Source organism: Mobula hypostoma, chromosome 1 (assembly GCF_963921235.1).
Source record: "Mobula hypostoma chromosome 1, sMobHyp1.1, whole genome shotgun sequence".
Classification (NCBI taxonomy): domain Eukaryota; kingdom Metazoa; phylum Chordata; class Chondrichthyes; order Myliobatiformes; family Myliobatidae; genus Mobula; species Mobula hypostoma.
This window is the reverse complement of record NC_086097.1, coordinates 157,703,278-157,727,534: the sequence shown is the minus strand read 5'-3', so window position 1 is coordinate 157,727,534 and position 24,257 is coordinate 157,703,278. Positions and strand designations below refer to the sequence as shown.

Genomic DNA, 24,257 nt, shown 5'->3' with positions numbered 1-24,257 from the left:
ATGGGCATTTCACATTTTGGGTCGACAGCAGTTGAATAGTTTTAAATGAAAACATTGACCACCCATTTCCTTCCATAGTTGCTGCCTGTTACGTACCCCGTAACTGGGTTGCCAAACCAGCAGAAATGGATCACTCAGTTGGAGTCTGGATTACTAGAACTAAGTAAGTTTTATTAACGAAACAAGCAACACAGTACTCTAATCAAAAGGATAATGAATGCAACAGTTCAGCAGTGATAAACATACATGTACACAGAATTAAGATAACAGGATCAATCAAGCTCTATCGTTGTCTAAGGGTAAATGACCAGTTTCAAAGTGACGCAAAGTTCAGTTCAATTTAGTTCAGTTCAGTTCGCAGTAATCGCTGCCGTGGCGATGGACAGTGGGGGGAAGGAGAGAGAGAGCAAAACGAATGAATATTCAAGGCTTCCACACAGACCTTAGCAGTCAGCTTTCGGGCGAGTCCTCTGTGATGTCATCTGAGGTCACCGACCGTGACCCCTCCGTTTCCAGATACGATCGTTTCCCTGCAGTGAACCTGGCACCCAGGCAAGGGTGGACACACACCAGGTTCCCGCCGATCGTGCCTTTCCACCCTGTGCGTCTATGGCCCGGTCCCGCAACCGGCCTTCCAAAACTTCCCACTGACTTGTGGGAGACGCACCGCTTCCAGGGTCTCGTTACCTCGGGTGTCGTGTGTGTGTCCTGCCTTAGCGAACCTGTCCCTTTTTATCCCCCTGCTGGGGTATCGCCTGTCCATCACTTCAAACAGTTCAGGGTTCAAAGGGGGAGCCGCTCCAGACAGCTCTCTCTCCCGTCCCTTCATTACACATCTCCAAATGCTGCTCCATTGTTTTCCTTATCTCTCTCTCTCCTGAAGACAGGTGGCAGACCAACTGCTGATCCCACTGGTGCCAGCACAGGGCAGCTACATCTTAATCTATGTGTATTCTTGTCACATGCCTAACCCAGTGAATTCCTCCAGCATTTTGTGCATTGCTGCTGTCAGTAAGAGTGTCTGAGAGAGAAGGTGGGTGACTAGGCAATGAGGAAATGTGGCCCAGTGGAAGACATCCAGACTGAAGTTGTCAAATTAGTCAGATCCATCATGGGTACTAGCCTCTGCAGTGTTCAAGACATCCTCAAAGAGCAGTGCCTCAGAAAGGCGGCGTCTGTTATTACGGACCCCCATCACCCAGGACATGCCCTCTTCTCATTGTTACAATCAGGAAGGAGGTACAGAAGCCTGAAGCCGCACACTCAGCAATTCAGGAACAGCTTCTTCCCCTCTGCCATCCGATTTCCAGATGGATATTGAACCCATGAACACTAACTCACTTTTATTATTCCTGTTTCTGCACTACCATTTTTAAATTTAAGTATTTAATATAAATATACATACTTAGTGTAATTCATTTTTTGAATTTTTTCTATATTTATCATGTATTGCTTTGTACTGCTAAGTTAACACATTTCACAACGCATGCCAGTGATATTAAACCCTATTCTGCTTCTGTATGGACATTGGCAGTGACAATGGCACTGATCATGTCAGGACACTGGGTTGTCACTGGTAGTAAGTGCTCACAGCCGGCAAAGGGGAAAGAAGAGGGATACAAAGTGGAAAAATGCATCCAAGTCACCACACTAAATCAAACAAGTGAAAACTTATTTCAGGCATCTATTTGTGCTTTAAACTTATTCAAAATAAAATAATGGTCTATGCTGAGTTTGGTCTTTTGGTAGGAGGTAATTTCAGATTGTAAGTACTGTATACAGCTGACTAAGAGCCTAAGGAGCAGTGGATTCATACCATGTTCGGGATATATGGAAGTTTTATGTGGCTGCATAATAGGTGTCATGCAGAAAGACTATTCTGTAAAAATTAATGGTGCCTCCATTATGTGGATTTATAGTGGAATTCAGCAATTATTCGCATACTGACATCAAATCTGAAACAGTATTTCCACTATTGAGTTTGTAGCTAGAATTGCACTGCAGGACTTATGTCACGTGTGCCAAGTCAGCATTATCTGCTCAGTACATCACGGACAGCAGACCCTCCTCCAGCGACTCTGTGTACACTTCTTGCTGACTCGATAATCAAAGACTCCACTCACCATGTACATTCTTTCTACTGCCCCCTCCAATTTGGCAGATAATACTAAAGGCTGAAAGCACATACCAATAAGCTCAAGGACAGCTTCAGTCCTGCAGTTATAAGACTATTGTAGCTTCCCTAGCATAATAAACTGGAATTGACCTTACAATCTACCTCATTATGATCTTGTACCTTATTTTCTACCTGCACTCCACATTCTCTGTAATTGTAACACTTTATCCTACACTCTATTATTGTTTACCTTTTATTACCTCATTGGTAATAAAAATGTCTACATGGCTGTAAATGTCATAAAAATATAGACATTCTTGTAATGAATTGATCTGAATGAATGGTATGCAAGGCAACTTTTTCACTGTTACTTGGTATATGTGACAATAATACACCAATTTATGAATTTTCCAATTTAATAAATACTGCTGAGATACACTGATGCATTTAAAGTGTCATTTCCTAATAACCCAAGTTTGGCAAGGGGCAATGTTAATATTTGCTCATACTATAGCATCTGCCCAGCCTTGTCAGAATAGACCAGACTAACAAAACATTGGGGATGAATCCATAAGCTTTTAATTCGGCCTGGAACAGAACTCTAAAAATTGTTCTCAATTTCTTCACCACAGAGGAATTAGAAAGCTTTTCATATAAAATAATGAAATCATTTGATTTCTCAGTTTGGTTTCTAAGACATTTTCACTGATTTTATAGTGGGCACGTGGCCAAGTGGTTAAGGCGTTCGTCTAGTGATCTCAAGGTTGCTAGTTCAAGCCTCAGCTGTGGCAGCGTGTTTATGTCCTTCAGCAAAGCACTTAATCACACATTGCTCTATTGTCTGTGTGAGGAGTGGCGCCCCACACAGACTTCCAATCTGCGCCTTGTAAGGCATGAAAATGTCCCACACAGTCCTCTCATTGTCTGAGTCGACGTTCCCCCCCTTTATAGCAGGTCACCTAGAGGTGAAGGACAGGACAGCCTTGTTAAACGTGACTATTCAGAGCAATTTTCACATGTTTTAATTGATCTTCACCAGTTTGCCACCCTTCATATCTGAAGATAAATAATAATAATAATAATAACTTTATATAGCACCTTTGCATACATTAAGATGCAAGTTCAAAATGTTTTACACAGATTGTAATGGTAAACACTATAGTCATTAAAATACAAGATAGAATTAAAAATCTAAGTAAAGACAAATATTATATGGAATAAAATGTAATCAAATATACCAAATTATATAAATGTAATCAACATCAACAGACAGGTAGAGTAATCCAGATTTTTGGTGCGTAGGAGCAAAAGGCCGCGTCACCAGTTCTTATCTGTATGGCTCTAGGAACACTAAGCAAGCCAGTATTCGCAGATCTAAGATTATGATTCAGAATGTAAGGGGATAGATACTCCAAAATATACAGAGATGCTAGATTATTCACAGCCTTATATACAATTAAGAATATTTTAACAATGATCCTAAAGGGCGCAGGCAACCAGTGAAATAATGTCAAAACCAGTGAAATTTGCTCAGATTCTCTTTTTTTTAGCTAAGATTCTTGCTGCTGCATTGTGAACAAGCTGCAGCCAGCAAGCTACAAGATTAAAAGATAAAAGTTAACTTTATTTGTCACACTTACATTGAAACATAGTGAAATGCATCACTCTTGTCAAAGAGTGTTGCGGTGTTTCCGACAACCTCATATGGCCACAGCTTGCTAACCCTTAACCTGTGTACCTTTGGATTGTGGGAAGAGACCAGAGCGGCCATGAGGAGAACGTACAAACTCCTTACAGATGGTGGTGGGAATTGAACCCGGGTCACAGGCACTGTAAAGCGTTTCCCTAACCGTTATGTTACCATGCCATGTTCCATCAGGGAAGATTTTCCAATAAAAAAATCTGAATGATAATACTTGCTCCAAGTAGTTGTACAAATACTTGCAACTTTGATTATTCTAATTTTGTTTACCATAATATAAACTGTTAATAAATGCAATTATGGGTATAATTTTCTGAATTCACTGAAAAAGAAAACTCGGTGTTTTATTTTACCGTAATCACGAGGAATTCTGCAGGTGCTGGAAATTCAAGCAACACACATCAAAGTTGCTGGTGAACGCAGCAGGCAGTCCTGATGAAGGGTCTCTGCCCGAAACGTTGTCTGTACCTCTTCCTAGAGATGCTGCCTGGCCTGCTGCATTCACCAGCAACTTTGATGTGTGTTGTTTTATTTTACCAGTTGGATCAGACAGCTATTCAAAAATATCCCATACTCTTCATGAATTCGTGAAGAGTAGCTTAAAGCTATGGATGAAATAGTTCAGGAAAATGTAGACGTTTTTAAAGCAATCTGGTTCCACTGGAGAAAAAAGTCGTACCATATCATGTCAGAGAAGGACACAGTGAAGCCATTTGACAAGTTAGAACTGTGACTAAGTGTCTGGGGATGGCATAGTTCATATGTTGATGCACGTTAGCATGGTATACTGGGATACATATTCTGGACAACTTCTGCATGTCATTGGTCATGTAAACTTTCAATTTCAAACTCTAGGACAGTACAAATAAACAGCAGATCAGCCAAGTGAGGGAACAGTTAGTTAAATAGTCATGAGATGTAGCCAGGGAAAGGTTGTCTTTGTCTTGTAACCGTTATTCAGTGAAGTTCCTGTGCAAACATTTGAAGTGTTTGCTAAGTATTCTTGACTTTTAGGCAAGCATTAACCTAACCTGTAAACGTAATGCTTTCAGTGATGTGGAATGAGCATGCTGTTAGTTTGCATGTGAATGTCTGCCTTTATGTGGTATTTTGTATTTGTTTTGAGTGTTGAATCTTGTGCACATGGTGTTGCTAAAGTTTTAATTTTGGTCTCCTTGCAAGTTTTGCCTTGCAGTTCATAAAGGGAGATCCTCTCATTTTGCAGGTATAGGAGATATAGGCAGGCTTTATGGAATGAAATTTTTGTAAATTACGGAGTCAGACTGAAGGTTTGCCTTACTGGAATTTCAATGTTTTTTATGTGTGTTACAGAACTTCTGCACTAAGAAATATATTCCAGCAGGATCCCCTTGGGTTTGAAGAATATCTTTAAGAAAGCTAGTTTGGCGTAGATGAAGAGCTCAGGAGGATGTAAGGAATTGTTTTTGGTTCCATTGGACTCCAGACTTTAATAGGAGAAGTCCAAAGGTAGCCAGCAAGTGAAATGTGTGGAGTCTGATTATAGGAAGCAATCACCTGCTAAAAGCTAATTTAATTTATTAGCAATAGTGCATTGAAGACTGAGCAGGCAAAAAGAGTTATTTACTTGACAGCACTGATAAGATAAGCACAACAATTGGATGAGTTAATAATGAGAAATCACTATCAATTTGACACACATCTTCTAATTTTGGGAAATTAAGACTACCAGCACAGATTTTCCTTTAATTTTGTGGTAATCCTGCTCGTATTTGACTGTTGTACACTCTTGGCTCCTGGGTGCTAACTGCAGATGGGTTTTTTTGTGTTAGTTGTTGATTGGTGATGGTTTCTGGCAGCAACTTGTCCCCTGCTTCTGTAAAATCTGGTAATATTTTAATCTGAAAAACATAAAAGAAGGGATTTATTTTCTGAAACTGTTTGTGTTTACTCTCTAGTAGTAATTTCCAGGAGCAGTTCTTGAAAGTGGTAGTGGCTGGTTGGGGAAAAAATTCTAATTCATTTCCTTTTTTTTATTACGCTAGTTTCCTTGAAAATGGGCATTTGGAACAACAAAAGAAAGCAAGTTTGTTGTGCTTTTACGGCAGACACAGCCAACGAGATTTTATCGTAATATGTTTTATGTATCTAAAATGATTGGTGAAGCTCTTGACACATATGCTTAATGTAATCAATTGCCATATTGGGTGGGTTTGATACAAATTATAATTAAACAATTTGGCCAAAGGGGGGACAGAAGAATAGCTTATGAAAATTGTATTATGATAAATATCAGCATTGTTTCATTATAGAGGGTCAGTTTTACAGATTTACTTAACCTGTCAGATAGTCTAATTTTTGAAATACCATGCAGTTTGTTAGTGCACGCTAAAATGTTGTTAAAATTGGTTGAGCCAGGAAGACTAGAAAATTCTGGAAGTGCTGTATGCTGAGGTCCAGTGATGCACCATGTGCAACTTCCCTGTGATTGATTGAGTACAAAGTATGAACTTACATTCTTTAATCCAATTCTTTAACTTGAAGTCATCATCCTTCATGAACTAGTATACACTTTTGAATTTTATATTGCTATCAGGTTAGAACATAACCTTAGTCTTCATCTTGCACAGCTGTGGAGTGAGCAAGCATAACCTTGTTGCAAAGGAAAGAAAAACAAAATGGAACTCTGAATGCTTGTGTCACTTTGATTTGTAGCTTAAGTTATGTGGACAGTGAGGAAAGAAAGAACAAAATTCTTTAAAATCTGAGGTATGTTCTCATTAAAATATTCATAGCAACCAAACTTTGAAATGTTTGAAAGTCTGACTGGTAGTCAAAGAGATATAAGGGATATTAGCAGTGATTAAAATCTTGGATTAGAAGAAACTGACATGCTGCTTTGTTGGGTCTCTACACTGAACTGTGAAGAGGCTGGATGTTGGTATCTCAGTTATCAGACATACGCTCCTTATACATTCTCTTCAGAAGTCTCTGCTCCAATATTCCCGATTTATTGTGAAGTGCGCCAGCACTCTAGTAATGATACTGTCACATATCCTAAGTTATATCTGTGTTATCACACTAAGAAAAAGTTATCGTGGATAAAAACAAGACTGAAAGACTTACACCATTGACTACATACAGTATGTCACTCAAAGAAAAGAGGAAGAATTTTGAAATAATGATATTAAATTCACTCGTTTCAATACATTAATTGGGCAGAGAATGATTGAAAGAAAGCATCATGTACAATATACATTGATTAGATGAAACATCCTGACAAAGGATTCTGTGAATGCAATTTAGAGACAGAACAATGCATTGCACACTGACGTATGGCTTTTTTCTTGCTAGATCAGTTTTGCAAAGGTCTCCAATTAGGCAACAAACATCCCTAAAACACCTGTGCAGTCGATGGATTTAGTTCAGTTACCTAAATCTGTTAACTCGAACAGAAAGTTTGTTGGATGCTCCACCAAATTCCAGTTGGCAACTCCTAATTGACCCTTCCGCCAGGGCTAAGCTAGGCCATCCCACAGTGGCAGTTTGTGGAGAGGAGGAACTTGGCTGGTTGATACAGACTTGATGTTTACTGTAGATGCAGTAAGCAGAAAAGAAATAATCGTTGTGTGATGGCCTTGTGATTCCAAAGGAAGGAAGAGCAAGTTTCAAAATTGTTTGTTTGTACTGTATGGAAAATGGTTTGAAATTTAAATAACGTGGACATTGACAAATAAGCATCTAACCTTAGTAGCAATCAGCACCCTACTGAAGGAGGGAAGTAGTATTTCCCATATGAGGTAGTTCAGCAATTTAAACCAACAAAGTCACAACATTATTATTTAATTTATTTTACTTTGTGATACAGCACACAGTAGACCCTTATGATCCTTTGAGCCATACTGCCCCAGCCGCCCCCAACTAACCGATTAACCCAAATCTATCACGGGACGATTTGCAATGACAAATTAACCTACCTGGTATGCGTTTGGACTGTGGGAGGAAACCAGAGGACCTGGAGAAAACCCATGCATTCCACAAGGAGGATGTACAGAGATGCCTTACAGAACAGCACTGGAATTGAACTCTGAACTCTGGAACGCCCTGCGCTGTAATAGTGTCACACTAACCGCTATGCTACTATGGTGCCAGCCAAAAATTCACAAAATTATCATTTTTAATGTTTATTCAGTACTTCCAGAATCACCTGTTGGTGATGTTTGGTTCCAAACCATAATTTTTCTTTAAAAATTTTAGAATGTTTAACAAAATGAAAATGAATTGCCAGAAATTCATCATACTTTAGTTCTACTGGAAAACAGATACCTTGTCCCGCATGTTAGTGTAGACTTGAAATAAGAGCCAGTAGGAAAGCATGGATTCTTAGTTCTAGAAAGATTGCGTACAAAGCTGTCATCTGTGATCCCGTGTTCTTCTCTCGTTCTATTGAATAGAATTAGAGTTTTCTATTGAAACTTCACACCGCTATTTTGTTTATTTGGAAGCTATCATGTGACGTAAAAAGGATTACATAAAAGACATTTAATACAACCGACTGTTCTGTTCAGTGTGTTGGCAGAACTAGTATGTCCTAGTCCATTCAGATCAGTAGCTGGCTGCATACTAATGGAAATGCTGGGGATTTCAGTCTCTCAGGCTCTGTTGGTAATAGTTCATTATGTGCACAGTGTTCTAACCTTAAGGAGACTCCCATCAGCTATGTTGACTGCATCTATTTCAGAAATCAGAATGAGTTGATCAATCATAACTTATACCTACTAAGGCATTTCTACTCATTTATTCTTCCTTAAAGCAAAATGTTTAAGTGTTAGAAAATTTTGAAGGGATAATAGTTTGATAAAATCAATTGTTCGATGCCTGCATTCATTGCCCACTGACATACTTGTCACAGAGAAGCAGAAGTTTCCTGCTGACATCCTGCTGCACGCCGCTGCTTGACGCCACTTTTCATGCAGAGTTACTCCAAATATTTATAGCCATGTGATTTCAAAGAAGGCTGTTCTGATGTTTTTCACAATATCAATATTATGCAAGAGACACCGGACTGAAAAACTGTATGCATACAAATGGTAAAACATGTTTAGTAAAGGTCCCTAAGAAGACCAGCAGCCCTGAAGTTGAATTCCAGCATGATGCCTCTGTGAGCTCTGTGTCTTTTGAGAAATGAATCATTTGGTCTAACATTGATCTGGGAATGAACCCTGACCTTCTGTTTATGTGACTGGATGCCACAATACTTGCAGTTATTCACTAACCTGCCTGGTAGCTACAAAACTTCCACAAATCAGAAACAAAAATAAACTGGAATGATGTTGAGAAGCAATGTGGACGGAACTCTCATAAATCTATAACGCAACCAACTCTTTAATTGAGAAGTAAAAAAAAACTACAGAAAAGACATGATTAACTCAAGCAAAAATGGATTTAATGACCAAATGGCCCCTCTTTAGTCATAACGATTCTGCTTCAGAATTTTCCATTCAGAATTTGAATGCTGTGTCCCATCCTGGCAATCTGTTACTTGTGATTTGAAATGTAAACATACACCATGTCATCAATGTTTAATCTTATGCTTCATTTATTTCCAATGTTAAAACTAACATCATTGAAAGCAGAGTGTCTGGTCGTTTTGTCGGATCGTTGTTTATAGATGTAACATCTTGATATATCTTTTCATCAGATGTATCAGTGATTTATGCTCCATTAGCTGTTACACACTTTGAACATAAGTAATAGGAACAGGAGGAAGTCATGCAGAGTCTCAGTCCTCTTCGGTAAGATAATGACAGATCTGATCCTGGTCTCTGCTCCACTTCCTGTCTAATCCCCATTTCTCCGTCCCTCCGGACCAAAAATCTACCTTGTCCTTGAATATATTCAATAATTCACTTTCCACAATCCTCTGAGCACAAAATTCCAAAGAAACAGGACCCCTGAGAGAAGAGATATTTCCTCATCTTCATCTCAAATTACTGGCCTTGTATACTGAAATGATGCCTCTTTGTTCTAGCTTACCCCCTGGGGTGGAGGTGTAGGGGAAGACATTCCCTTAACGTCTAGCATGTCAAGACTCTTCAGAATTTTATGTTTTAATCAGATTGGCTCCCATTATTCAAAACCCTAATGAATATACACCACCCACCAAACCTTTCTGTATGTCGCAACCCCATCATACCGTAATTCAGCTAAGTGAACCTTCTGTGATTTGCCTCCAATATAAGCATATCCATCTTTAAATAAGACAATCACAAATGTGGCAAAAATACAGGCAGTATCTGACGAATACCCTGTACAAATGGCATGTCATTCCCTACTTTTGTGCTTGATCCTCCTTTTACTGAAGGCCCTCAGTCCATTTGCCTCCCAAAATTACTTTTATAGCTGATTTGCTGATATATTCTGTTCCAGGTATAAGAATACTCAGAACCTTCTCTACATTGGTACTCTCTAGTTCTTTTACATTTAAACGTTTTACTTTCTTTATTTTTCACCAAATTACATTACCTAATTTCTACATATAATATTTTATCCAACACATTTTACTCCCTCACTTATCTATATTCCCTTTATAGCCTTTTCCCTTGCTTTGCACAGTTTGCTTTCCCACCTAGCTACCAAATTCAGCTACAATGTACTCAGTCCCTCACTTAATACAAACTATATGGTTGAGATCCCACTACTGATCCCTGTGGCATCTACTATTTGCAGCATAACATGAATAACATTGCATCCCAACTCCCTGCTTTCAGTTCTTTATCCCTGCTAATATACTATCTCACCATAGCAACAGGGGAATTTAAGTTTAATTAAATAAATCAGAAATTTAAATGCTTGTCTCAACAATCGTAATCATGAGTCTGCCATATTGTTGTAAAGACTAATACGATTCACTAATATTCTTTGGGGACAGAATAACCTGTGTTTCACTATTATCAAAGTGGATCAGCCTCTGGAAACAAAATGGTTGCAAGTGAAACAGAACGTTGTGTCAAGATACTGATAAAAAGTTCATCCAAAGTATTAATATATCTTTCAGATAATGACTGATTACCTACTGTGCACTTCAAAGTTCAAAGTGCGTTTATTATCAAAGTGGGTGTACTATATACAGCCTTGAGATTTGTCTCCTTACAGGCAGCCACTAAAGCAAGAAACCCAACAGAACCCATTAAAAAAGATTGTCACCAATGAGCAAAAAAAAAGAACAAATCATGCAAACAATAAAAAGTAAGCAAATAACATTCAGAACTAAAGTTAACAAAAGTGTGTTCACAGTCATGAAGCCAGTCATCACAACAGCTGGTGCTGGAGCCCGTTTGTTGCAGGCCACAGCCTTAGTTCAGTGCAAAAAAGAGTAAACCTCAAGACCAATTCATACTTCTGCGTCAAATTGACGCTGTAGGTACGGCGTAGCCACGTACTCTATGCCGTAGCCTGACGTGCACCTCCCCAAAAATGTCACTACGCGTCGCGGCGATGCAGACTGCAACAACTGTGATTGGTCTGCTTGGTAGCATCGCATTTCCTCCTACGCTGCAATAGCTTCCCATTGGGCGATTGAAGGGCAGGGAAGGAACTCTGGCTGCAATGCTTTCCATAAAGCTTTACAGACCTCTAAAATTATGGAGGACCCTGCACTTGATGCCAGTTTGTAGCTAGCTGCTACAGCCTGTTGACTCCACCTGAAGCTAAAACTCGAATGGTGATTGCTAGTCTCTGAGTATACTGTGCGTACTGATGCGAAATAAATGGTTGGAGACGATGAACCAAATCGTCAAATCTACCTGCCGACATCCGAAAATATTTGAAATGCATTTACTCGTCCATGTCTCTCAGTGGCTGGACAAGCACAGAAAATTCACCCTCCTTCAGTTTTAGTCGCCATTGTTTGAAGTTTGAGTTTCTTCATGTTGTGTTTCAACACGGTCGCATAGAAACCCCACCACCAACTTGCGTTTTCGCGGTGAATTGCAGAGCGACGCAGACACACCAACGCACAAGTATAAATGCTAACAACGGCGTAGGCCACTTGCTTAGGCTACGGCGTAGGCTACTACACAGAAGTATAAATCAGCCTTCACTGAGCAGCAAGCTGAACACCGGCCCTGACATCCTGACCTTTTTATTTGGGCCCAGTGCTTAGATTGATCAAACATCAGCTTGTTCTTCACTCTTAGGCCTGGGCCCTGTCACTTTGATACATTCTCAGGTCTGGGCCCTGTCACTTTGATACATCCTCGGGTCTGGGCCCTGTCGTCTCAATTCTGCCTATACCTGAACATTCCAATCTGGCCTGGCACTTAAATCAGTCAAATAACAGCTCACTCCTCGCTCTCGGGACTAAGCCCCATCGCCTGGACTCTGTCTCACTTTAGCTCCAGACAATGTGATTAACTTCTAACGACCTCCGCCATTCAAATACAATTAGTGATTGAAGATTATAGTTTTGCAGAAGACATTCCCATGGTGTGAGTAAACAAAGAAAGTTTGAGTTTAAATTTCCTAGCCATCATTGTGGGACTTTAACTGATCTCTCGGACTAACATCTCAGGCCTTTAGATGCTATTTCAGTTACTTGAGCACTCTGCTGTTATAACCCTGGTTAGTGACTCAGTCAGATTCCTTATCTGGCTAATTCAAATATATCTTTATATTTCAAACACTTAAAGAGCTGAGAAAATTGTCTGGTACTTCTACAGTGTAATAGAAGGAACCTCCATCTCAGCTCTTAAGTGTTTGAATATGGGGTAGTATATGTGACTTGCATTATTTTTACAATGGATAGCAATGATATGCAGATCTTGCTTTTGCCATCAGTTCCAAAATAAACTAATTTAAGTCCCAGACTTCTACATATACTATCAAATGAGGATACCTGAGGAACATTATTAGGTTTGGAAGGCTGAGTGCATCAATTCACCTTGTGGCTGGGCCCATATTGATCATTGGTGGAGTTCAGACTTGCTGAGATTTTGCATGAGAGATTTGCCTCTCCAGTCCTTCAACAGGATCTGAGACAATATCAATATAAAAAATATGAATTAGGAGCAGCAATCAGCCACTCAGTTTCTTCAGTCTGTTCATTCATTTAATAAGATCTTGGTCGTTCTGATCGTAATGCAAATACTTCAGTATTTAATTTCTTCATATCTTCAGTACCTCCATCATGGACATTTACATTATCTGTGATAAACTGAGGCCAGAGCACCCGATTCTGTGACATACCATCTTTTCATGCCTTTAGTACTGGTACACACCAACTGCATTTACACGATTGATACAATTAACAGTAATGATCCAAAAAGGGCATTTTGGGAGCAGTTTTTTTCCCCTCTGTTTCTTTTATCAAGGACAACCATAGTTGTTGGCAGGTCTATCGTATGTTCCTTTTGGAGACCATGCTGTTCTTGGGCATAGATTACTGTTTGCAACTCCTAAGTAAATTTTCTGCAACTTCCTTCTTATCATCAAAAAGCAATTTGATAAAGGAAAGTCCCTTTCCAATGTTAGTGTTAAACAGGACACCATTTGCTGTACATCTAGAAATAAATTTTTGCGGAAGTTGTCGTGCTTTGCTTCTCTGTCTTTCTTACTTATTCTGTGGAAAGGCCTGGAAATGTTCATCAACTTGTTGTGTGGATGGATGTTGACAATTTTCCCCCTCAGATTATTAAACCTTTCAACTCTAATATAAAAACTATATCCTCTAGTTTTCAATTTTCCCACCCCTGGGAAAAAAAAAGATTAAAATCATTGCGGACGAGAGTCTAAAATGAAGAGGTGTTCAACGATGTCTGCCTGCATTTGACTGGTCTTCCTCTCTTCTCGTTACAACTTTGGGCAGGAGGTGCAGGGAGTCTAGAGTCCCACTCCACCAGGTTCAAGAGCAATTGTTGCTCTGCAGCCTTTAGGCTCCTGGACAAGCACCACTTGCCTAAGCACTGAATGGACTCGGCAGCTGTGAACTCCATGTGTTTTTGTTTACTTTTTTTTGAATTATTCACATGATTTGTCCTCTTTTGTAAATGGGATATGTGGTGGTCTTGTGTGTGTGGGTGTGTTTTTAATAAATTCTATTGTGTTTCCTTGTTTTGAGTGCCCGCAAGAAGTTGACTCTCAAGGTTGTATATGATATTCATATTTTGATAATAAATTTGATCTTTGAAAAGACGGTTCACCCTATCCAGGCCCTTCACAATTTTACAATCCTCTATGTTATTACTCCACAGTCCCCTATGCCCCATGGAGTGAAAGCCCAGCCTGTCTTACCTCTCCATATAACTCAGTTCCTCAAGTCTTGGCAACATCGACTGTAAAGCTTTCTGCACTCATTCCAGTGCTATAATAGGGTGACCCAAACTAAACAAAATATCAAGTCTGACTTCATCAGACATTACAAGGTTACAATGTTGTGCAACATTGATGCATCCTTTCCCTATAGACCTCCATTAATGCATCCTTGACTGATCATTTTCAGAATTTTTATGTGAAGAAATGTTAAGAAATTAAGACCTGCCAGGTGAAGGAAACTTGAGAAATGGAATATTTAGCCAAGAGAAAGATAGAAATGTCCTTAAGGTTTAGGAAGCCAGGATCTGATAGGGCTCTTGAGAGATATAAGATAGCCATAAGGTAGAGTTCAAAATACAGTTGGACTAAGATGTTAACTGTCCTGTACTATCACCAGTGGGATCATCAGTTGATCTGCCACCTGTCTTCATGAGTTTCGGCCAGCTTATGATCAAGACTCCCTCGAGGTGGTGGGCCAGCAGTGCTAAAGCATCACCTCCCACTGGTGAGCTTAAAAACTTGGCATTTGCCTCTATCAGAGTTGTTGGTCACTTCCATCCAACAGATAGTCTGCTCTTCAGGTGTCTATGCAACTACTGAAGGGTTTACAAGATATGTATACACTGTCTGACTATCTGCCCCTCTGGACATACTTGGTCCACACCCATGCTGATCCTTTCTCTGCTGCCTCAGCTACAGGCCTGCTGGTTGACTTGATCTCCCTTCTAGTGAAGCCAAGGTCACGCAGCCACTTCTGGAAAGTGAACGAAATAAACCCACGGCAACCTACTTTGAATGGATAGCATGAGACCTTCCACACTCTGTCTTTGCACTCTGATCTTAATTATGCATACTTGGTTAACTTGCGCTCATGGGCTTCATCAACGTTGTCTTCCCAGGGGACTGTGAGTTCACCAATAACCACTTCTCTACTGGTGTCAGACCATACGATTATATCTGGACGCAATGTTGTGAAAGCTATTTGCTCCAGGAAACTGCCTTTCCCGTCCAGGTCAGCCTTGACACACCAATCATTGGCTGAAGAAAGTATGCTTGATTGTGAGCCTGCGCTGTACACCCTTGACTTGGAGCCTTCTTTCACAAATGATATGCGATGTTTCGTGCAGCATGGGGCATGAGATAAGTTGTGCTGCAGTACTCTCTGCTCAGCTGCTTCTGTTACAACTTAGAGAATGTTGTTATGTCTCCAAGTGTACATGCCGCTGGAAAGATTGACTCTGCACGCATTCAAGATATGTTGAAGTGTTCCCTTCTCGCCACAAGCAGCACACCTGTCTGGCTTATCTTCATACCAGGTGATGAGGTTGGCAGGTGTTGGGAGCAGATCGTACGCTGCTCTGCATAGAAAAGAGATGCGGAACGTTTCCATCTGCCAGAGAACATTCCAAGATAGATGTTGCTGTTCAACACATTCCCACCAAGTCCAAACCCCTTGTTTGGTCAGGCCAGCTGTTTTAGCTAACCTCTTCTCTCTTCTACCTCTCGTATTTCTTGTGTTACAAGCTCACGGCGCTCCTTACCTGTAGAAGATGACCACCACTTGTAGGTTGTCCATCTAAGTCCCTGGCGGCCTAGCTGGATAATTCCAACCATCTCCTTGTGCTTCAATCTAGACTCTGCCTCATCAACTGCTACATGGGCTGACCACTTCCTGCCTGATCTCACATCCGGCTGGGTGCTCTTGATGACAGGGTCTTTTGAGTCTCAAAGCATCAAGAATGATCTTACTTTGGCAACCTTGACCTCCTCAACAAGGGATTGCACTGGGATGGTAAGCTTTGTCTGGCTACTGTGGATTGCAACATTGGTGAGGCTGCTCGGTACTCCAAGCCACTTCTTCACATGCTTGTCATAAGGTATAGGATAAGGAGAGCTAGAAGGGGACACAAGAGTGTCTTGGTAACTAGAAATATATATACAGTATATATACACATATGTAGTACAAAAAGAGAGCAAAGATAGGCAGACCTGACGAAGGGTCTCGGCCTGAAACGTCGACTGTACCTCTTCCTAGAGATGCTGCCTGGCCTGCTGCGTTCACCAGCAACTTTGATGTGTGTTGCAAAGATAGTGTGGTTGTGTTCATTGACCATTCAGAAATGTGAAATCCAATAGCGGAGGGGAAGAAGCTGTTCCTAGAATGCTGAGTGTGTGTCTTCAGTCTCTTGTCCCTCCCCTCTGAGGGCAGCAATGAGAAGAGGGCATGTCCTGTGTGGTGGGGGTCCTTAATGATGGGTGCCACCTTTCTGAGGCTGGTGTCCATGATGGAGCTGGCTGAATTTACTATGCTTTGAAGCTTTTTCTGATACTCTGCGGTCACCTCTCCGTACCAGATGGTGATGCAACCAGTTAGAATGTTCTCCACTGTACATCTGAAGAGATTTGCGAGTATTTGGTGACATACTGAATCTCCTAAAACCCCTCATGAAATATAGCTGCTGATGTGCCTTCTTTATAATTGCATCAATATGTTGGGCCCAGGATAGATCTTCAGAGATGTTGACGACCAGGAACTTGAGATTGCTCACTCTTTGCACCGCTGACCCCTTGATGAGGACTTGTGTGGTCCCTTTGCTTCCTGTTCCTGAAGTCCACAATCAATTCCTTGCTCTTTCTGACATTCAATGCTGGGTGTTGTTTGAACCAATCAGCCGGTATATCTCACTCCTGTGTGCCTCCTCGCCACCATCTGTCACAGACATGGCAGATGGGGTTCAGTTGGAACATTGTGAAGTGATCCACTTTGAGAGGTTGAACTTGAAGGCAGAATACAGGAGCACTCTTTCCTCTTAGCTGCAGAGGTACATGGCTGCACAGTAACTAAAATGCTCCCTTCCACATAGCCTTTCTTTCTGTGCAGCTAGAATTTTCTTTTATATAACGTGTCACGCAGTTTTCAGGCCGGTAAAAAATTCCTGCTCAGAGCAATGGTTGGTCCGCGCAGCTGTAAAACAAGATTAGAATGAGAGGATTCTTAGTTCTGTGGAGGAACAGAGGGATCTTGAGACCCATATCCATTTGTCCCTCAAAGTTGCCGCACAAGTTGATGGGCTGGTTAAGAGGATGTGTGGTGTGTTTGCCTTTGTTAATCAGGGAACTGAGCGCAAGAGGCACGTGCAGTTATGTATATAAAACTCTGGTCAGACCACACTTGCTGTCTTTTGTCCAGTTCTGGTCTCCTCACTCTAGGAATGATGTGGAAGCTTTAGAGAGGATGCAGAGTAGAGCGTGTCATATGAGGAAAGGTTGAGCGAACTAGGGATTTTCTCTTTGGAGTGAAGGAGGATGAGAGGTGATGTGACAGATGTGTATAGGATGATATGAGGCCTCATTAGAGTGGACAGCCAGTGCCTTTCCCCCAGCATAGAAATGGCTTATACAAGAGGACATCATTTTAAGGTGATGGGAGGAAAGTTTAGGGGGATGTCAGAGCTAGGATTTTTTACACAAAAAGTGGTGGGTGCATGGAAAGGAGAGGGAGGTGTCAGAAATGGAGCAAGTGAATTTAAGAGCAGGCTAGAAGTTGGAGACAAAATTGACAAGCACAGCATGGTTGTGTGAAGCAACAACAATGCAGCCACCAATGTAGTGCAGAAGAGTTGGGGAGTGTTACCAGGGAAGGCTTGGATTAATTAGCTACATTGATTTGACTTCCATATAGGCTGTTCAGAACGCAGCAAAAATATTCTGAACATCCATTTTCTGGGTATTGTATTAGTAGGTATTGTCTTTAAGTTGCACTGTCCTAAATTACTTCCACACTCCTTGGATTGTTAATACAATAATGAATGAAAAAAGTCCTTTCATTTTGACTATTTAAGTACTGTAGCTCCAAGGGAGTGTATGTTTCTGTGTATGCTGGTATGTGATCTCTCCTTCCTTGGCTTCCATGGTACCATTGCAAATGTGGGCAGGAAATGTAGGTATTGTGGCCCAATAAATTGAAAGTCATGAACTACCTTAATGTACACGCCACAGTTTTATACATATGTAACTTTCATTAAATGATTGGGTGAAAGGACTTATCTTAGGGGTGGCAAAATACTGCAAGGAATCATGATCACTGCTGTGTAAGCACTTATGTAAATTCTGCTGGAGTCATTGCAGGAAATGCCTACAGTGTGTAAGGATGGGGTCATTCAGTGTAGATTTAGCAGAAGTGTAGTTGAACTTTTGAGAAGCTGTGAAAGATTTACTGGCTGTCTGGCAAAGTTACAGAAGTAGGAGAGTGAGCATCTCGAAACATTTATCTCCTTGTCCCTTGACTCAGCTATTTAAGGAATGGAATGCTGTTAAAATCTCTTATTTCAGGCATTTACCTTGGGAATTATTTCCCCGAAATTCCTATCTGTAATATCCAAAGAGCAATTCACAAAAGGCTTACTCAGGAAATAGAATGTAATTGACCAATTACCATCTTGTATTTGCTAACACCCAATTTAGGAAATATAATTTACAAGGCAATGATTAAGGCCATTTGTGTTTTTATTTATAAGCTTATTTAGCAGTCTTAAATCAGGGAGCTGTGAAATTTTGGGGAAAAAAAGTACAAAGCTAACCACAGGCCCATTTCTAGCAACAGCCTGTGCAGAAGCTGGCCCAACAGCCTCATTGTATTGACTGCCGAAGGACTTCTGCACCACCATAAGAGTCTGCTCAGACATTTTATGCGAATGAATCTCAAATAGTTTATAAATGTACTAAAGACCTACAGACTGTGACTCATGTCTGTGTGTTTATCATTTTTCTATCATCTGTAAGATGTAAACTGGTAAGATGGCAGCACATTCAGATGCAGTGCTTTATATAGGGCCAACCAAAGGTGTTACTGTATTTTTCAAACACATTTCTTATGATGACAAAACCCTACTGGACATTAAGAACCTAAAGTACTGCAGGTTCCCCATCAGCAAGTTGCTTGCTGGCAGAGAAACTGAAGGAGCTGGATTTGGTGCGGATTGTGCTACTGCCTCCCATAGGGAGGTGTTGGTGCATGAAGGCGGTGTGCAGTCCAACTGAGAATAATTGTCTTAGTTGCCTTTGTTGTGACCGCAAGGCCCTGGGGGACACTGGTAATGTGGAATACTGCAAGTCCAATGCTCTGATTTATTGGTGAACAGCGGGGGAGCTGTGTGGCCTCAATCATAGCAAGGGCTAGGCCTCAGAAAATGTGATGTCACCTGTTTGCAGCCATCCAGAAGAGAGGGATCAGAGTCAGTGTGCTCCATTGGAGGCAGGGTGGCACAATGTTCATGCTGGAGTCAGTGCTTCTCTGCAGTGGTTGCTTAGCCAAAGAAGATGTATACTGATGAAGGGTCTCAGCCCGAAATGTCGACTGTACTCTTTTCCATAGATGCTGCCTGGCCTGCTGAGTTCCTTCAGCATTCTGTGTGTGTTGCTTGGATTTCCAGCAGCTGCAGATTTTCTTTTGTTTATGACAAGTTATACTGTGTTCAGCTGCAGATTGCTGCAACATTCATGGACTCAGGGACTTGTACTGAATTTTTTGTGTGTGTGGTTGTATTTTACTGCTGTCTTACACATACTATGTGTGCCTTGTGCTGTGAATGACTTTTGGTATGTGTTTTGCATTTTGGCCCCAGGGTAACCTGTATTCATGGGTGTTCATGTATGGCTGACGGACAATTAAACTTGAACTTGACCTACGTTTACCTTATGTGTGAAACTCATAGCTGACTTAAACATTGAGGCTTCTTCAGAAATCAGAACCAGATTTAATATCACTGGCAAATGTCGTGAAATTTGTTAACTTTATGGCAGCTGTACAATGAAATACATGATAAATAAATACAGAGAAAAAACTGAGTTACTTTATGTGTGTGCATGTATATGTATTAAATAATTAAGTTAAAATAAGCAGTGCAAAAAGGGCAGTGAGGTCATGTCCATGGGTACATTGTCCATTTAGATGTCTGATTAATGATAGGAATTGGTAGGGAGGTCACTAAATACCTTGGAATGATGTTCCTGAACTTCGGAGTGAATAAAGAGCTTCAGAGAAAACGGTTTGCCATAAGGACATAAAAAGGAAAAACAGGAACATCACATTCCTGGACGAAATCCATAATCAAATATTTTCCAAATCTATTCTCTAGAGTGGAGTCACTTTCTTAATGATTTGATCAATGTTAACAAAGCTTGTTTATTGGTCATAGAAATTGGATAAATCACTATATCCTTTCTGAGCCAACAATTGACCTAGCTAACTATTAACAGCACAAAAACAGCATTAGTAAATTTAAAATGCAGAATATATATCCCAGTAAAAGTTAATCACATGCTTCAGTGAAACTACTTTCTGTGCTTTCTTTTACCTATCTTTGTAATACATTTTTCTTCTTGTCATGTTGATTTAAATTGATCTGAAAAACCTTTGTGGATATAATAACTTTAGCTACAGTAAGAAAAAGAAGATTGGCTGTGTGTACAGAATCTGAGCTCAAGAAGACACACTCACTAATTCAGAAAAATGATGTTCAACCTCGCATACTATAAAACGAGACAAAATAAAAGTTCAGCTACTTAGGACAGTGAAGAAGAGAAATTCATTTTTTCAGAAAGTAATTGAATTTGTTATACAAAATTGCCTGTACATTTTGTGCTCATCCACATCAAAAATTGCCAAAATAATCATCGTGAAAAGATGACATATTTGCTTTAAGATATTAACTGTTTACTCCTGTTAAAATCCAACCTATACCCTTCATAAACACTGCCACCTACTGGACTGGAAGTGGCAATGAGATTTACACACTGACCTATAGAAATACTGTATGTAGGTCAGTGTCGTTATAGTTTTTCCTTCCTTCATGGCATTGAATAAGAAAAGTCAACACACAGGGAAGGAAACAATGCTGCATGAATCTCTGGGGAGATACCAGCATCTACCAAGCACAATGTACAGGTGGCCCCAGAACCCCGTGAACAGCAGGAGCATTGTGTTACAAAAGTCATGGGATCCAAGAGTTGTAAGTAACAGTTCAAGGAAATTTCTATCTGTGAAGTGAGTTTCCAGCAATGTGGTTTATATGATTGTAAATGACATTTTAACATTTAAAATCAGTATCAGAGGGGCCCCTTTGAATTATTTTGGCTTCACTACTCTTAGCTTAATTCACTGCTTGGTTGAAATGTGAATGTATCTTGAAGTGCGTATGTCATGCCTCTTTAAAGCAATTCCCTTTGGTAAGTAATTAATTCATCAACCTCACAATCTACCTAATTATAAGCTTGCACCTTATTGTCTATCTGCACTACATTTTCTCTGTAGCTGTTGCGCTTTTATCTGCATTCTTTTATTGTTTTTCCTTGTACTACCTTAATGCACTTTGTAATGATATGATCTGTATCAACAGTATCCGAGCTAAGGTTTTCACTGTACCACTGTACATGTGACACTAATAAAGCAATTCAAGTTCCAGTTTCAACATTCAAAAAACACGATCAGGAAATGGCATCAGCATTAGGGTGAACTTCAACAGGAAGTACCTGGTCCAAGGCTGTGAAAGACTAAAAGGGCGTGGATGTCAGATTGGAACATGGTGCACGGTGTCAATCAGCTGTGATCTTTTTGAATAGGAGTGTAAACTTAAGGGGGAATATTGATTAATCTTGCTCCTGCTTTCTAAGTTCTTTATTCTTCATGGGTATCATTAGAACCACAAGAATTCAAGTATATCTTATCCTCAAATATCAATGGAAAAAATAGATACTAAAAATCAGAAACTAATGGTTTGCTCTCCGCTGGAACCTCTACATAAATGTGACGGAGCTTCAGGTGATAATGTCTGATAGGGTCTCAAAACAGTGGTATTTGACTCTTGCTTGCTTCGATTTTTTTGTGGAATTCTTGGAGCTGAATAAATGTTAAGAGGATAGGAGAGATGTACATGTGTCCATAGCATAAAATATTAAAATTTTGATACCATGCTAGGTACTTTCATCATGGTCCTCAGTTCTTGTCCAATCTAGTTATGTCCTTATGTGTGTTCACTGACAACTCAACCAGAAATTTGAGAATACACTGGAAATCTAAAAAAAATGGATCCAAGCACAAATATATGATTTGAATTCTTCAGTTCATAATGCAGGGAAAGCTATTCATCCTAAATTGGAAGCGTTAGCAAGATCTGAAACACAAGAGGTTCTGCAGGTGCTGACAGTCCAGAGTAACACACACAAAATGCTGGAGGAACTCAGCAGATCAGGTACCATCCATGGAGAGGAAGAAAGAGTCAGTGTTTCGGGTCAAGACCCTTCATCAGGGTGCTGAGTTTGCACAACAATTTGTATGTGTTAACAAGATCAGAATACCCCTTGGTTCAGCTCAGGATATGGCTTTGTGTTTTAATGAAGGGTGCAAAGATCAGCCGCAGATCCACTCATCATGCAAGTTACAATAGTGAATATAACATTCTATTTTCCATTCTTATCTCTCCTCGGACCAGATCACGTCTACAAATAAAGTCTTTATATACAAAGACAGTTCCTCCAGCTTTCTGTTGCCTCAATAAAACAAGTTCTGCACTTCCTACAGTCAATTAACAAATTGTCAAATCTTGCTGGGTAAAATATAATGGATACTAAGCAATGTTTGCATACCAACACTTTGTTTGAAGTCCCATAAATCAATCCCTAGAAATATTTTTATGGATGCTCATTTATAGTTATTATTGTGGCTATGACTCGACATTTGAAAATAGATTCTTTATGAAAAAGTGATGAATTCCATTTTACTTAATAAGCATGAGGTTAAAACTCAAATATCATGATGGACCTTGTTACTTACTACAACACTGAAGGATGCTGTTCACCAGGTTGGCTCCATGCTGGCTCCCAGCAGAGTCATCATTGCCCTTTCTTTCACACTGTATCACTGTGCAACTACTTCTCTCCCATCAGACGATCAACTCCATTTTGATTCCATGCTCCCCACAGTAAAGACCATAAGATATAGGAGAAGAATTAGGCTGTTTGGCCCATTGAGTGTGTTCCACCATTCCATCATGGCTGACTGACTTTCCCTCTCACGCACATCCTCCGCCTTTTCCCAGTAACCGTTGATGCTCTGACTAATCAAGAATCTATCATTAAATATATGTAATGACTTGGCCATCACAGACCAAGGGCAATTTTTAGTAGCCGCCCTTACCAGAACAGCTTTGGAATGTGGGGAAAAAGCCACAGTGGTCAGTTGAAATCCTTACTGTCACAAGGAGAAAATGCAAGCTCCCTGCTAACATCAAAACAGACTTCATTTGTACCGAAGTCTATTTCAGTCATGAAACCATTCAGAATGTCTCAAAAATGCCAGAGATATTCATTAAAATCTGGGCTAAATTATTCAATGCAGGAGACCAAACGGACAAGGAGTAAAGAACCAGGGCAACTTTTAACCCCTTGGAACTGAACATGAGTATTCTCTTCAGTGGAAGTGAAGTATTGCAGATGCTAGAAATCTGAAATTAGCTGAGACTGCTGGATAAGTATGGAGAACAGTGGTTCAAGTTCATTTGGAAAAAGAGGGAAATTATTTTGCCACCAGTCTGAACAGGCGAGGATACGTTCAACAGGCCAGAAGATAGTAATAAAAATAAATATTTAAAATAGGAAATAGATCACAATTGCTCCTTGACTTTGCTTTTTATCATGACAGTTTAATCAAATGCATTAATTCTCATGGGTTCCACGTCTCACACAAAATGATCCCACTTTCTGTTATTTCTATACAATCAATAGTCCTTTATTGAAATAAAAACAGATCCTTATTTGAATTCACGTGACTTATATGTCGAGATGAACATTTTAAATGAACTGGAATTTAGCTCCACATAAAGGAGCATCTGCTGTCTACATGAGACTTCAAATCGCACAATTCAATGGTTAAGCCACAAACAGGATGCTGCTCCCAGTTTACTGACCTGGGTGCTTCAGCACCCGAATGCATCTCCTCCATTCCTGTTGTTATTCATTGGTTTGATGGCATTTGTCATCCTGCTGAATGTCTCAAACCTTCCTTGAACCCAAGATGCTATTTCATAAGATGCAAATACCATGTCTTATTTAAGGCAGCCTCCCAGAAAAGAAACATTGATTTTCACTCTGCAG

At 40.1% G+C, this 24,257-nt stretch overlaps 1 protein-coding gene across 12 annotated transcripts in view; it reads left to right on the top strand.

Annotated features, from left to right (window-relative positions):
• The window catches only part of adgrb1a (adhesion G protein-coupled receptor B1a), a 566,941-nt gene that overhangs the window by 230,606 nt on the left and 312,078 nt on the right, over positions 1 to 24,257 (top strand). The gene's annotated exons all lie outside the window — the stretch shown is intronic.